This window comes from Bactrocera tryoni, unplaced genomic scaffold (assembly GCF_016617805.1).
Source record: "Bactrocera tryoni isolate S06 unplaced genomic scaffold, CSIRO_BtryS06_freeze2 scaffold_115, whole genome shotgun sequence".
NCBI lineage: Eukaryota > Metazoa > Arthropoda > Insecta > Diptera > Tephritidae > Bactrocera > Bactrocera tryoni.
In genome coordinates this window covers 73,969-90,892 of record NW_024395829.1, presented here as the reverse complement: position 1 = coordinate 90,892, position 16,924 = coordinate 73,969, and the positions used below count along the sequence as shown (strand labels likewise).

At 39.0% G+C, this 16,924-nt stretch overlaps 1 pseudogene; it reads left to right on the top strand.

Annotated features, from left to right (window-relative positions):
• Nucleotides 1–1,049: 1,049 nt before the first annotated feature.
• LOC120779968 lies at nt 1,050–3,050 on the top strand (annotated as a pseudogene).
• Nucleotides 3,051–16,924: the final 13,874 nt, after the last annotated feature.

Genomic DNA, 16,924 nt, shown 5'->3' with positions numbered 1-16,924 from the left:
CTTTGCGCATTGGCCACGGCGAATATCGCATCCGATGGAACGATGAGCTGTACGAGATATATGACGACATTGACATAGTTCAGCGAATTAAAGACAGCGGCTACGCTGGCTAGGTCATGTTGTCCGGATGGATGAAAACACTCCAGCTCTGAAAGTATTCGAAGCAGTACCCGCCGGGGAAGCAGAGGAAGAGGAAGACCTCCACTCCGTTGGAAGGACCAAGTGGAGAAGGACCTGGCTTCGCTTGGAATATCCAATTGGCGCCACGCAGCGAAAAGAAGAAACGACTGGCGCGCTGTTGTTAACTCGGCTATAATCGCGTAAGCGGTGTCTACGCCAATTAAGAAGAAGAAGAATACAGCACTCCTTCCGATTCCACCAAATATAGAACATTACCTAAGCACTATAGCAACATTACCTTGGTTTAATATAAAAAAAAAATAATTAGAACACACAACATTTACTAAGATAAATCACATATTGACCACTATAAAAGTATGAACTCAACAAGAAGTTCGAAAAACTTTCCAATAAATATGTGGGGTCTAGGAGCCGATAAACCGATGCTAAAAATTAAATACGTACTTGTACATATATAGTGTTAAGGTGAGGAATTATGTCATAGCCTCATTCAGACAAACTCTCCACTCATTACACAGTACAACAGCTAATCTGGGGGGTGAGAAATTCCAAGTCAGGGTGATGGTACTAGGTCAGCATAGTAAAACCCTCAACCATCACCCTGACTTGGAATTTCTCACCCCCCAAACAATAATCCCAAAAATGTTCCAGAGTGTTATCGTTGAACGCAATTCCCCTAGCATGGCATGCTTCGATAAATGCGCTATAAACAATTCCATTCTTCATATCTTCATATCATTTTGGTTCTTTTGCATGCAACAAATGCAATCTTAAATGGAATAGCTCGATTTCTTTGGAAGACGCCATCAGCGTTACCAACCCTACTGTTTTAATAGTAGATTTGCTGTTTTCACATTGAAGACCATGTTTTCTGTTTCATTCCTATTTTCTACTGTTTTTCGCGTTCAGCGCCACCTAATACACTACTATGCAAACATTTTTTGATAACCACTACGCAATAAAACGCATTGAGACTAGATGGCAGTATGTTCTTTATATTTTTATGCACGGGGAAATCCCTATTTATGAATAACAGCTACACCGACCGTGTAGCCTACACGCCTATTGTATTGCATAGGTATTGTTTTATAGTCACAAGTCACAACACCTTGAACAGTTTCTTTGAATTGCGGCGTCTATTTTCAAAAAATAATAATTACAAAGTTTTTGATAAAATGAGTAGTGATTCATAGACTGGAAAAAGTCCTCCTAAGAAGAAAAATGTGAAATATGAACAGAAATTCGTAAATTCGTGGTTAAAAGATGATAGGTTCAAGGGCTGGTAAAAGAAAAGCACTAAAGGTGAGACTTATTTCTTTTGTTCTGCGTGTGATTGCGACAGAAAATGTGGTATACACGAACTGCTACGACACAAAGATTCAACCAAACACGCGAAGAATAGTTTGAAGTTACAAAAACAACAAAAACTGACATCAATGTTTACCTCAGCTTCCAACTCACAATATACAAAAATTGCAGCTAAAGCGGGTGAAGTAAAAATGGCCTGCTTTATTGCAGAGCATAATCTGTCTTTTAACATAGCATCTCATTTGAATAAATTGATTTGCGCTGAATGTCCAGATTCGAAAATTGCCGAACAATTATCTATAAGCCGCACAAAAGCTAGAGCTATTATTGTTAATGTAACTGGGCAGGCAGCTGAAGAAAATATAATAGAGATGTTACAGAACAATTGCTTTGCATTACTTGTTGACGAAAGCACAGATAAATCTACGATAAAACATTTAGCGCTTGTCGCTAGAATAGTAAAATTAGATTTCAGCGTTGAAGATAGATTTCTGACTTTAATACCAATCGTAGATGGTACAGCAACAGCGTTGTATGGCAAAATAGTAGAATATTTTGTTGAAAAAAATATTCCTTACAAATCAAACATGATAGGCTTTGCTTCTGATGGCGTTAACGTTATGTTTGGAGATAAACATTCATTGGTCACTTTGTTTAAAAATGACATACCTCACCTTTTTACTATGAAGTGCATTTGTCATTCTTTTAACCTATGCGCATCATACGCATATGAGAAATTGCCAAGGGGCGTGGAAGATTTCTGTAGAGACGTATATAATCATGTACAAAATTCACCAAAACGTATTGGAGATTTCTAAACGTTTCAAGCATTCACAAATATTAAACAACACAAATTACTCCACCCTAGCCAAACCAGATGGTTGTCGCTTATTGAGGTAGTAAATAGGCTTCTGGAATATTTACCAGTTATAAAATTGTTTTTTCAAGCTGCAGTTCATGTAGATAGATTACTTTCTGCGCAATCAATTCTCTCCAAGGCTCTCGAACCGACAACTGAATTGTACCTGGAGTTTTTGAAATTTCCATTACCTATATTTATCGATCTCAATAAAGAAATGCAATCCGTGACTCCGAAATTATATTTACTATACACAACGATCTTGGAATGCTTTGTACAAGCTGAATATTTGAATCTCACTGAACGAGAAAAAAATTAAGCACAAAATATGTTACACGCAAAAGAAACTAAAATATTAAACCTTGACTTCTCGAGTGAGCAGAAACATTTACCGATGCAACATATAAACGTTGGTGGAATGGTGTCAAATTTGATCAGAAGAAAGAGAGAATTAGGAGAACTAGAGGAAGAACAGCTGAAAAATGTCTACTTAAAGTGTAAGGAGTTTTATATCGAGGCTGCAAAACAGATATTAAAAAGGTTTCCTTTTGACGGCAAAGACCGTCAAGCCTTAAAATGTCTGAAGATGCTAAATTCGAAAGCAATTCTGGATTCTGAAATAAAAAAAAATTCCCTTCCATTGCAGATTTACATTATTTCTTCCCAAAGATTTCTCCAAATAATATAACGGAACTGGATAGAGAATGGCGAATGTTAAGAAATGTCGATTTTTCTTTCGACCAAAAAAAAACTACCGATATTATCGACTTTTGGAAACATGTACAAGAATTAAGAAATGGAGACGAATCACAAACATTCCCTACATTGTGCGAATTGTTAAAGAAGCTTTTGTGCCTACCACATAGCAGCGCCACCGTGGAAAGGTTATTTTCAGCTATAAATATTATGAAAACCAAATTACGCAATAGAATATCGACTACAACTATTAAAGGAGTATTACACACTAAATCCGAAATAACTGATTGCTATTCATTCGAAGCCACAGAAAAGCACATGAAGAAATTCAACAAAAACATGTATGATTTTAAAAATAAAAATGAGTGTGAAAATATTGAAGATGAGGCAATTGAAAATTAAACTGAAAAATAATTTTACTTTGATTTTTGTTTTATGTTGCTGTGATTATAAATACATATATCAATTGATGTGAGTTCTAGTAACTAAGAAAGTAGTTTATTATTTAATTATATGAGCAAAATTATGAAATCTGCCTTTTTTTCTTTACCTACCGCTTTCTACTGCTTTTTTTTAGGCGAGTTGTGGTTTTTTGAGATTGGCAACACTGGACGCCTTATACATATATCCGAGTAACAATTTTATTTCCTCCTTTTATTTCCTTGTCTTTTACACCAAAATTTTCTACCATCAATCTAAACATAATGTACTGGAGTTTCTGTATACGTATACGCAGATGGATCGCGTTGATTCTATTGAAAAAAAAGATAATAGCCTCGGAAGCTTAGGATTTTCTACTGTTTGCCTTCGCTAAATATAATAATTTGTCATTGTGGCAAATGAATATCAAGAGAAATTATGGTATGAGACTGAAATGCATTGGAAATTCATTTACCCCGCAACATAGCCTCATTTCATCCCACATTTCGTATCGTATTTCATAGCTAAAATCCAATAATCCAGTACTTTCGAAAAGGAACTATTCGTCATGGTTTCGTCTACAATATCGCTTCGTCATTCCTAACTTGGACGAGATTTCCAAATAGCTCGTGACCAGTAACCCAACATAGAGCGGAAGAAACCAATGGTGATTTTATTCAGTTAACAGAAAATCCAACACATCTATTAAAAAAAAAACAATATTCATTAAATCAGATTAAAATAAAGTAGACGAGTCATTCATTTTTGGTCATTCAATTGACACCATCCATTATGATGAAATGACAAATGAAAAGGCTAAACAATTTTTGCTTGATAATTTTATTCATGGAAACGTCACTATATACATAATGAGTGATGCAGACTTCAAAATTATTCAAACAGTACGTAGAGAAATTGCGTTAATGAAAGACTACAAAAGATAATAAACGAAACAAGTAGGAAAAGGCTAAGTTTATACTCTTGCAACTTGCCGGAATCGAAATTCAAGCAATTTTATATATCTTCTTTTTTACTAGCGTAGAAAGCGCTTACGCGGTTATAGCCAAGTAAACAACAGCGAGCCAGTCGTTTCTTCTTTTCGCAAGGTGGCGCCAATGGGAGATTCCAAGCGAAGCCAGGTCCTTCTTCACCTGGTCCTTCAAACGGAGTGGAAGTCTTCCTCTTCCTCAGCTCCCCCGGCGGCTACTGCGTCGAATACTTCCATAGCTGGAGTGTTTCCGTCCATTCGAACGACATGATGTAGACAGCGTTCCAGCCGCTGTCTTTTAATTCTCTGAACTATGTCAATGTCTCATACAGCTCATCGTTCCATCGAATGCGATATTCGCCGTGGCCAACGCGCAAAGGTCCATAAATCTTTCGCAGAACTTTTTTCATCGTCATTGTCCATGCCTCTGCACCAAATAGCATGACGGGAATAATGAGCGACTTAAAGAGTTTTGTTTTTGTTCGTCGAGAGCGGACTTGGCTTTTCAATAGCTTGCTTAGTCCGAAGTAGCAGCTCTTGCCAAGAGATATTCTGCTTTGGGTTTCGAGGCTGACGTTGTTGTTGGTGTTGATGCTGGTTCTAAGATAGACGAAATTATCTACAACTTCGCAGTTATGACTGTCAACAGTGTCTTGAGTGCCTAGTCACGAGTGCAGCGACTGTTTTATTTCATAACAGGAGATATTTCGTCTTGCTCTCCCTCACTGCCAGACCCATTTGCTTCGCTGCAGTCGCATCCTGGAGAAAGCAGAACTAACGGCGCTGTTGTTAAAGCCAATGATGTCAATATCATCAGCATACGCCAGCTGTACACTCTTAAAGAAGATTGTACCTTCTCGATTTTGTTCTGCAGCTCGAATTATTTTCTCCAGAAGGTGGTTGAAAAAGTCACACGAAAGAGAGTCGCCTTGTCTGAAACCACAGCTTACACAGCCGTATTAGTTTTGCCATCTCCAGAATGGGGATACAAAATTCAGACTTCGCGGCATAAAGGCAGCTCCTTTTCGTGCTGTCGAAAGTAGCTTTGAAATAGACGAAGGGGTGGTAGTGTCGATTCTTTTTTCACAGGTATTTTCTAAGATTTGGCGCATTGTGAATATCTGGTCGGTTATTGATTTTCCCGTTCTACAGCCCACCGATAAGGTCCAATCAATTTGTTGATGGTGGGCTTTAATCTTTCACACCATACGCTCGATAGAACCTTATACTCCATGTTGAGGAGGCTTAGCCCACGGTAGTTGGCGCAAATTGAGGGGTCTCCCTTTTTGTGGATTGGGCAGAGCACACTTAAATTCCGTCCACTTTCACTGCCATTCAGCAGGCTGGAGAAGTGTTCCCTCCAAAATTTTAGTATGCTCTGAGCATCAGTCACTAGATCGACTTTGGGTGTTCTACAAGAGTATGCTCCGTTCTTGAAACCTTCTGTTAGCCGCCGCATCTTTTCGTAGATTTTCGATCACTACCCCTGTTGAACAGCTTGTCAAGCCTTTCATACTCACGCATTTCGGGTTTTTCTTTTTCACTTTAGGTCACCTTCAAACGGATGTTCTTTGGCTACTCAGAGGATACTTGGTCTAGGACCGGAAGTCGTGAGCTGTGTGAGTCATATATAAAATAATCGTTTCTGGCCACTCCCAAGTGAAATACAATCAGAGAACTTTTCTTACATGCGTGAAGTTCTTCACCTGACTCCGTCTTCCCACCTCAATTTTTTATATATCTACACAATTATACTATTAACATGCTACATAATAAAAAGCTTTGCTTTTTGCTGCCTACTTCTTATATTTTGCAGGGGTATACTCGCCGTGTCCAGGGTTCGTTGCAATAAAGTTGTAAACTGTGGTGATCTTTTCGGATCGTTATTTATTTAGCTTTTTGTTAAAATCTTACTTATAGTTACGATTTGTGTTTGAATACTGTCTCCCGCGTTGTAATGTCGTCACCCGAAGAGAATGCTGTGGGAGGGTAAATGCCTAACTATAATATGCATACGCTGCCGTATGTTTCACTCAAAAAGTTAACGAAGAGACTGTCAAAGGAATGAGGAACGGAGAGTAGACTTTTGAATGACTATAATGTACAACGTGTGTTATGGTCCGATTTTGACAGTTTTTAGACTTGAGATGGCATACCTTAAAGGTATTATTCGCGCATGTTTTTATTTCAATATAGTATAGTCCTTCCTTTGTATACTCTAAAGTGAAAGAATCATATGTAATTTAAAAATGTGTTAAATGGGAAGTAATTGCGTTTGAGTTTCTATTTCACAATTTTCACACTGTATTATAGGAATAACAGCACAATGTTACATGCTAAAACTAATAAGTTAAGGGGGGGGGTAAGGTTTGACAACTTTTTTTTCCATTTTTTTTTACTTTTTATTTTCTGAACCATCAACATCTCAAGAATATTGTGTTAAAGCTTTAGGTCATTCGGAGAAAAACTAATGAAGTTACAGCAGGTTGAATAACGGTACCTCTAACTACCTGCGCGGAGTGTACAAAACTTTGAACCGATTTTCCCAAATATGTCGTTTTTAAAGTCGGTTACCAGCCTACAGAAAAAACTACTGCATCGATCGTTTTGAAATTTTGTACAAATATTCTACTTATATATAGCTCTCGAATGACGTCGAGTTTTAATTTCTAAGAATTTTACAATAACAAATAGGACGATTTTTTCGTCCAAAATCGTCATTTTGGCTTGAAAATGGTACCAAAAATTGAAAAATTGAAAAATAAAAAAAAAAACTCGACGTCAATTGAAAGATAAACTAATAAACTAAAGAAAGCATTTTAAGTTTTTGGTTTCAGATGATCCAGTGATGCTGTAGGCTGGTCACCGCACGACAACTTGTTTTCGAAGTGCCTGCATAGATCGACGATAAATCCGTTACTCCTCGCTATTTTTCGATAAAACTTTTTTTTAAGTATCCTTCAAATGTTGTACTTTCATATAATAGTAAGTAGAATAAACCTGCAGTAATAATTTTTTCTAACAAAATTCACGAAGAAAGCTCTTTTTTCGACGAAACAAACCTTACCCCCCCTGAAAATTCGGGTGGTGGAGCACGGTGTTCGCTCGTTCCGTTGATGTGGTTGGCCGTGGGGAAACGGTCGGCGCAAATTTATTCCAAGCCAGTTAAATAAAACAAAGGGTTTCATATAATAAATATATTTAATTATAATATAATTGGAAACACACTTACCACGTCTGTATCTCTGAACGGTCGCAAAAGGAGAGAGCGCGCGCAACTTTTTTAGTTAGTGTTTAGTTGCGCGCTAATTATGGATTCGAAAAAACTTCGAAAAGGAAGAAAGAAATATATTACTCTGCTGATACAGACGTGGCAAAAGAAATTGGGCGGGGCGGCGTTAACATTCTCCCCGCCTTGCAGTATTACTGCAAATGTAGTTTACAATAAATTACTTAAAGCTAACTTAACTACCTGGCTCCTGCATTTTCTGCACGTCTTCTTTGCAGATGGGGTGGCCGACGATACGAATCGAGTCTGGTTCGGTCCGGGAAATGCCGCTGAGATGAATCGAATCTCAGTCGTTCATTACCATGCCGCCAATTTGCATCGAAGTCACCACCTTCCGAGGTCGGCGAGACGACTCGAGTCTAACTCGATCTTGGGTAGGCGGTGAATGTGAGAGGCGTTGGCAGCCAGTGCACTTTACTGTGCTGATCCTATACGACAGCGGATACTATATCACAGGGTCGTATTTTGGGCGATGAGTTGACCCACTGCCGCTAGTTGTAACCCGGACAACATGAGCCGGGAGTAAACGTCCGCTCCCAAGATTACTGCAACTAGCGCTGACTAGTAGAACTCGGGCTAATCATAGAACGCACTGTTATTACTGCGCACTTCTTTGCTGACAAGGTAGAGTTGCTTGCCTATCCTTGATGATACGGCGTACATCTGCTTGACTTCAAGCGTCTCGTCCACGCCTTCGCCTCGGATGAGGTGGCCGGCGGAACGAATGGAGTTCCGCTCGGTCCGGGCAATGTCGCTGAGACGATTCGAGTCTCAGTCGATCGTTGCCATGCCGCCAATCCGAAAGGAAGTTACCAGCACGCCGAAGTCGGCGAGACGACTCGAGTCTGGCTCGATCTTGGACGTGTGGTATGCGGGAGAGGCTTCGATGGTCAGAGCTTTGCGTGACTGATGGCGTCGATTGACACGGTTGAGAAAGGTCCGAATTTGTCGTGCCGATTGTCAATGATTTCTCTTCCATTTCTATTGTTGTGCGTGTAGCGCTACGACTGAAGTCGACACGCGTTCGACTTTAGATTGTGGCGATGATTCCTTTTCATCTTCTCGTATTTCTTTGCAGCTGATACATGCTGTGCGTTATTTGTGCATGCTGTGACAATTGTATCTTGACATTTGTGGTGGTCGTACTTTGTTTGCTCGTTGACGACGCTGAGGATTATGCATGTGTTATTGATTGGGATTCCTCTTGTTTCACCGGTGGTTTTTTCTGGTGTTTTTGAGCACCTGTATGAGTTCGCCCTTGACATTGAGTCGAATCTCTTCGGATACACGTTTGATCTCCTCGTAGAGTGAGAGCAAGAAGAGCTTGTCGGGATCACGATTCTTCCGTCTTTTTGCTTTTGCGGATTCTCGTTTCGTTGCGGCTGCAGCATGTTGCTGGTTGCGCAACAAATGCGAGTGCAGGCCGCCGTGGAATGCCTGCAGGTGTGGCATCGAATTGTGTTGTTGCGACGGACTACTGCAAGATACCTGGTCACTGTTGTGCTATTGCATCCCAACGCCGGGTGCTCGAAATGCGCCACCATGTGTATCGGTGTGATTCGATGAGCCGGGCGCATCATTTGTTCTGCCATCGTTGCTGGCATGATCCTGTTGTTGCTGCTGCTGCTGATGTTGTTGCTGTTGTAAAAATATAAAATCAGTAGGTATTATTTTCGCTACAAAATTGAGTTTTTGTTTGTTGTTGACTTATCATTGAATTTTGTCTGTCGCCTTTACCATTTATTTTTGTTTCTTCGGAGGGAACGGAACCTGTTAAAATCCAACCGAACACCGTACGTTGTTAAGCGATGGATCCGAAAATTTTCGATTTTACCCCATTTAGTATAATTTTCGGGTAAAGATCTGCTCCGATCAACAAGTCAACCTTTTGACTCGTATAGAAATTATTATCCGCTAAGGGGATATTGGGTATCCCTGTAATAATTGAAGGGTTTATTGATCTGGATGGAAGCAGTCCAGTCAATTTTGGCAGTACCAATGCCTCCGCTTCTAGTCTTAAACTTTTGTTACGGGGCGAGCCAATTGTGATCGAGCATACCGATTGAACTCGTCCTGCTATGGTATTATTCAGTCCTGAAACTCGGGTGCTGACCCTTTTGCTTGCCAGATGTGAGCGTTTTTGCAGACTATTGCTTACGAAGGTGGCTTCAGATCCCGAATCAATCAGGGCTCTGACAGCGAAGGTGCTCTCGTTGTGACATATGGTCACCATGGCTGTACCTAAGAGCATGCTTCGACTGGTAGGCACATTTGAAATATTGGCCTTAATAGAGGCCATATGAGATTTAGTAGAAATCTCAGAAGTGTTGGTTCTGTTAGATATCTGAGCTATATCCTCACTCTGAACCCGGTGAATCATAGAGTGATGTCTCTGTTTACATTTATTACAATTAAACAGACTTTTACAATTTTTGACTTCATGTGAGTCCGATAAACAGTTTAGGCAGACGTGGAGTTTTCTGACAGCATTTAACCGTGCATTAGGCTGCATCTCAATGAATCTTTGACAAGTTTTCAAAATGTGTGATTGAGATGATCACAGTTTACATTTAATATTGTTTGTCTTAACGTGATGGGAATTGATGGGTTTGGATCCAATCCTTGACTGCAAGGTTGGTATCCGACCTAAACCATCAGCCGACTTAGTATTAGGTTGAGTACTCAGCTCGCCTTTGAAGTTTGATACTCTCTCTAGCGTTTTAACCCGTTTGGTTAGAAACTTGTCTAACTCATTTTGGGGTCTCTGAATCCGAATCCAGAGATTGTTCCCAAAGCGACAGTGTATAGTCCGGCAGTCAGATAGAACACAAATACGTAAATATGGCATCCCAGCTATCTACATTGATGCCATGTATTTGTAAAGCTGAAATGCAGCTATTTATCTCCCGCTGTAAATTTCTGAGTTCGGTCTCAGATTCTTTAATTTAATTGTGTGTTAACAAGCACTCCGTCATTCGTCAGTGGCGCTTTCGAAACAATAGCTTTTGCTTCACCTCGTGTTTTTTGATTCAAATGGAATAACTTTTCTACCGGAGATAGCCTTGGGTTATTCCCATAAATGGCGGCAAATAAATCCCTAAATGAGGGCCATTGTAAAACATCGCCATGAAATATTTCGGTATCACATGGCGGTAAGTTGATGGTATACCTCACGGGTTCTACCGTTTGTTGTAACCGTTCAGGTTGAATCACCGTTGAATTTGAAGTTGGGCTTTGGTTGAACGCCGTGAGGTTGTGCATGTGTTCGCCCATCAAGGCCGCGCAACACACATACGCGTGGTAACAGCTTGAATATTTAAGCTTAATGTCATCAATTGAGCTTGTGTCAAAAGGATCCACCTTTGGCAAACTCAACTTGTATTCTGACTTTACCTCTGCACCACAGAGATTTCAGTTCAGTTTGTTGTACTTCCAGAGAGTAGGCACTTTGGTTGTTTGCTGTTGGAGTAAAAGACTCCTCAAACTCCAGTAGAGCGTCTGCAGCTGTGGTAAAGGCTCTGATGGATTCCATTGTTTTCGAAAATTGAACCGGAACTGCAAAAATGTTGCACAAAATCGGATCTAAAATTTGAAATTAAAATTTAAAAAATATTTGCAAATATGTTGCAAAAGTTCAAAAGTTATAGAACCAATCACGGGCAAACTACAAATTAGTAGTGCGTTGTTTAGTGAAGCGTGAATATTCGAAGGCACAAAAAAAATTAATAAATTTAAAACTATTTTCGCAAAGTATTTTTTCGAATTTAATTAGAATGTGCTTGCTGGGTAATCGGCCCAATGCACTTGTACTTGCACTTGCAAATTTAGTGAAGTATTTCCTCAAAGTATTTTTCCAAAATTTAAATTGCTGGGTAATCGGCCCAATGAACTTGCAAGCCTAGTCTCTAAATATGTATGTACACAAACAAAATTGCTTTGTGCTTTATTGCTTTATTAAAATCCAAATACAAATACAGATAAAAATTCACAAGCACTTCACTTTCACTTTTGTTCACTGGGTTATTTAATTTAACACTATACTATTTGTTTGTTGCTGTCCTTCTTTGATGGCTGCTGCGCTGCTTTGCCTTTGCTGCTCTCCCTTTGCTGCTTGCCTGTGCTGCTTTGCCGGTGCTGCTCTGCGGGTGCTGCTCTCTCTTTGTTGCTTAGCCTTAGCTGCTCTGCCTTTGCAGTTTTGCTAGTGCTACTTTGCCTGTGCGTCTTTGCCTTTGCTGCTTGGCTTTCTTGCTCACTTCACTTGTTTTAATTTTTGTATTTTTTTTTTGTTCACTCGCGAAACTGCAGCTGCGTTATTGCTGCTTGCCCTTATTGCTATTCGAGCAATATATGGAAAGGCAGAGTTGAGCGACTAGACTCAATTTAACCACAAGAAAACACAAAAACCGAGAGAGATTGTTGACGCTCCCAGGCGAGGTTTGTGCGTCCAAGAAATTTATAATTTTTTTCGAATAACAGTGTGTGTGTTTTTTTTTTTTTTTTTACAAAGTGAAATATTCAGTGCATTTGTCAGGTGTATTTATTGTTGTACTTAAATGAAGTACAATACTACCTGCAATCTTGTGCGTTGATTTTGTGGGTAGAGTGCCAAAAATAAGTTTTGGTCTCCACTTCACACAGCACAATGGGTTTTGTACATAAATGATGCACAAATTAACCAATCTATTGCCTTATAGCTTGCAGAACACAGATCCAAAATATGTTTGGCTGTAACTTGCGTGTTGCTAAATTGGGCAAATTATGCACTTTCACTTTAAATAAAAATCAACTTGTTAAGTGTTATCCGGCTCGAAGGACCAATGATAATTCGGGTGGTGGAGCACGGTGCTCGCTCGTGGTTGGCCGTGGGGAAACGGTCGGCGCAAATTTATTCCAAGCCAGTTAAATAAAACAAAGGGTTTCATATAATAAATATATTTAATTATAATATAATTGGAAACACACTTACCACGTCTGTATCTCTGAACGGTCGCAAAAGGAGAGAGCGCGCGCAACTTTTTTAGTTAGTGTTTAGTTGCGCGCTAATTATGGCTTCGAAAAAACTTCGAAAAGGAAGAAAGAAAATATTACTCTGCTGATACAGACGTGGCAAAAGAAATTGGGCGGGGCGGCGTTAACACCCCCCTTAATCGAGCAGGTCCTGAGATGTGAGTTTTCACCTAAAGATGGCATGCACCACACCCACTATTAAATTTATATATATATGTGTATATATTTATATACTTACTAAGTGTATTCCCTTAGAACCTTGGGCATGGAATTTAATGCTTATACAAGTAGTATATAATACATATGTACATACCACTTTTATCGACATATTTCTCCCGACTACTTTCCAAGCCTTTTCTTTGCTTATACGATTAACATAAAAGGCATCTCGTTTGTCGTACAAACATTTCTGTTTTTCAACATTTCCAATTAAGTTTTCTATAAAACGTTCGTCGACATCCATTTTCAAATTCACAATTATGTATTTGTTGATAAAAAGCGAATTGTCTTCAATATGTTTGCAATTTTCTTAAACTAACTAAAAATCAGAGTCGAATGATATTATTTTTAAATATATAAACTATTTTTTAATAGTTTGATTTAAGTTTTGATATTTTATATTATGAAAAATTGTAATTGAAATGTGTACAAAACTATGCATATATGCGTATTGAGCTATGGCAATATTGTTCAAATGAAAACAAAAAATAATGGCCGATTTCTACGGGCTCAACTTTTGACAAATTTTGATCACTACGGGCGGTGAGGAAGGGAGGAGGGGAATTCGATGTCTCTGCTATTAGGCCTTAACATTTCAGCGTATCCCTTTAGTGCAATACCGTTTCCTGCTTTACTGTGCTCTCTGGGCGACGTTCTGCTCTGTGCCACGACGACCACGCTCAACTATTTCAGCCGGCGCTCGTGTAGACTCCGCTCACGATGTCTTGTGGCGTGCATGAACACTCCTGTGCCACGATGAATACTTCGGCCGGCACTCGTGTGGGCTTCGTTGGCGGTGTCCTGTTGAATCACTCAATATAGCCGCGCAAGGACCCACACCATGGAAAACCGCATTAGCGACCGCACTGTTAAGGGTTGAGTTGGTCAGAGGATCAACACACTACCAAGCTCACCCTTAAGAGACGGCATTCACAAGCCAGGGTACCACGACTAGCCAGAGGATCAACGCACTGCGTAGTCTAGTGCCGGTCACAGTTTCGTGTTGACTGACTGATCATCGGTCATCTAACTCTTCGTTAAGCCTGTGCTTTTGTAACATGTTGTGCTGAAATGGCGTGTGTTGCTGGGATGGCGGTTTTACGGCTGTGTATTCATGTTTGTTATTTTGTCTGCATTTTTGATTTCTCCTGTTTCTCGAAGTGGGGTGGTTTTCGCATTGTATTGTTTGCGTGGGTTATGTAGACCAAATTGTGTATAGATATTTAGTTCTCACAGATGATATTAGTTAGATAGGGGATAGGTTAAGTTTACACTCACATTTATCTATTTTAAGCACAAACATACACTGTTATATTGGTCAATATATGCGGTACAAAGTCACCCAGTAGTTCGAAAATCTTTATATGAGGTATATTGATGCTCAGAAAAGTATTGGTCCGATTCATCCCATATTTGGCACTCAGACTTCCCATTGTCAGAGAACATTTGCCCCTGAATTTCAATTATATATTTTACACATTGATCGATATTTCGGATCAAAAGTCAACTATAGGTACTGAGGTCTAAATACCCGGTACCTAGGGCTTGAAAAGTTTTTGATGGTAACTAAATGAGTCTCAATCCCCTGCCCCACACAACATGTAGTCCGCAAGTGCCATATCAACACCGAATACCTAACCATAGCAATAATCCCACATCAATAATGCGCTACACTTACCACATTAAAATATCCATCACTAACACGATACATTCACCACACTCACCTCGACATCACCTACAATCCACATCACACCAACTACGATACCACTGCATTTTACACCACAACAAAAAAAGAACAAAGGGGACGGAGAAAGAACTTCACTTCTTTTTGCGATCCGCTGTCGAAAGCCGTGTTCTGCTCATCCCGAGTTCTAACTTGCGAACATCTACATTTAAAAAATAAAATAAAATAAATTTCGTTCGGAATTTTGTATTCAAGTTCTTGGGGATATCATAAAATAAAAATTTTGTATAAATTCTTGGGGAATTGTGTGTAATTTATTTTACATGTATTACGTTCTGAACGGTGAGTGCGTGGAATTTTCTAGAAAATCAACATGGTCCTTCGAGCTTACAGAAATTTTAAAACATACGAGTGCAGTGACATTAAAACACATAAAAAGTGAAATAAAAAGAATAAAACAAAATGAATGAAGTGAAAAGGTAAGTGCATTGCAGTGACAAATAAAAGATAAAAAGAAAGATACACATATATCGGGTGATTTTTTAAGAGCTTGATAACTTTTTTTTAAAAAAAAAACGCATAAAATTTGCAAAATCTCATCGGTTCTTTATTTGAAACGTTAGATTGGTTCATGACATTTACTTTTTGAAGATAATTTCATTTAAATGTTGACCGCGGCTGCGTCTTAGGTGGTCCATTCGGAAAGTCCAATTTTGGGCAACTTTTTCGAGCATTTCGGCCGGAATAGCCCGTATTTCTTCGGAAATGTTGTCTTCCAAAGCTGGAATAGTTGCTGGCTTATTTCTGTAGACTTTAGACTTGACGTAGCCCCACAAAAAATAGTCTAAAGGCGTTAAATCGCATGATCTTGGTGGCCAACTGCCCATGCATCCCGAAAAATGCACTGTTTGGTGTGGTTTGTACGCTGGTGGAATCATTGGACCGTATTTTTCAAAGATGCTGTTGGACGCAACGTTACAGTGAATGGCGATCGCTATCGTTCGATGCTAACAAACTTTTGTTGCCAAAAATGGAAGAACTGAACTTGGTTGACATGTGGTTTCAACAAGATGGCGCTACATGCCACACAGCTCGCGATTCTATGGCCATTTTGAGGGAAAACTTCGGAGAACAATTCATCTCAAGAAATGGACCCGTAAGTTGGCCACCAAGATCATGCGATTTAACGCCTTTAGACTATTTTTTGTGGGGGCTACGTCAAGTCTAAAGTCTACAGAAATAAGCCAGCAACTATTCCAGCTTTGGAAGACAACATTTCCGAAGAAATTCGGGCTATTCCGGCCGAAATGCTCGAAAAAGTTGCCCAAAATTGACTTTCCGAATGGACCACCTAAGACGCAGCCGCGGTCAACATTTAAATGAAATTATCTTCAAAAAGTAAATGTCATGAACCAATCTAACGTTTCAAATAAAGAACCGATGAGATTTTGCAAATTTTATGCGTTTTTTTTTAAAAAAAAGTTATCAAGCTCTTAAAAAATTACCCGATACATATACAGAAACGAAACTCAGTTTTAAAACAACAACAACATATGTATAATATATATTTATATGAATATATGTATATAATTACATGTACTTATGTAAAAATATAATAAAAAAACAAAGCTTTTTAAACAAATTACATACAAAGTCATAAAGCAAAATCAAACACAAAGGAAAACCGGAGCGCACAGGCGTAGGACAATAAGACAGGAACCCCGGAGCACACAGGCATAGTGTTACAGACCAAATTTTTACTTTCCCCCAAAATAAAAGAAAATATAAATTCAAACATACATACATACATATGTATTAACTAATAACTACTCCGTATTACATTAAACGAAATTAAAAATTTAATAACATACCTACATATGTATTTGCATTAAGAGGTTAACACTTGCACAAGGTGAACTCTCTTTTCGATTCGTATCGCGCCTACAACAACAAAAGAACGCAAAAACAATACGAGCATTATTTACATATATACATAGTACTTGTTTTACTGAAATATATACCATAAGGGGAAATAAAACTAAAAAGCATTTGAATAAGTGTACACTCAATATCGTGGGGTGCAGCTACCACTGCGGTAATTAAAATGAAAATATCCGCTTTATTCTTGTATACACTTTATTATACTCTCGCAACAATGTTGCTAACGAGAGTATTATAGTTTTGTTCACATAACGGTTGTGTGTAAGTCCTAAAACTAAAAGAGTCAGATATAGGGTTATATATACCAAAGTGATCAGGGCGACGAGTAGAGTCGAAATCCGGATGTCCGTCTGTCCGTCCGTCCGTCTGTCC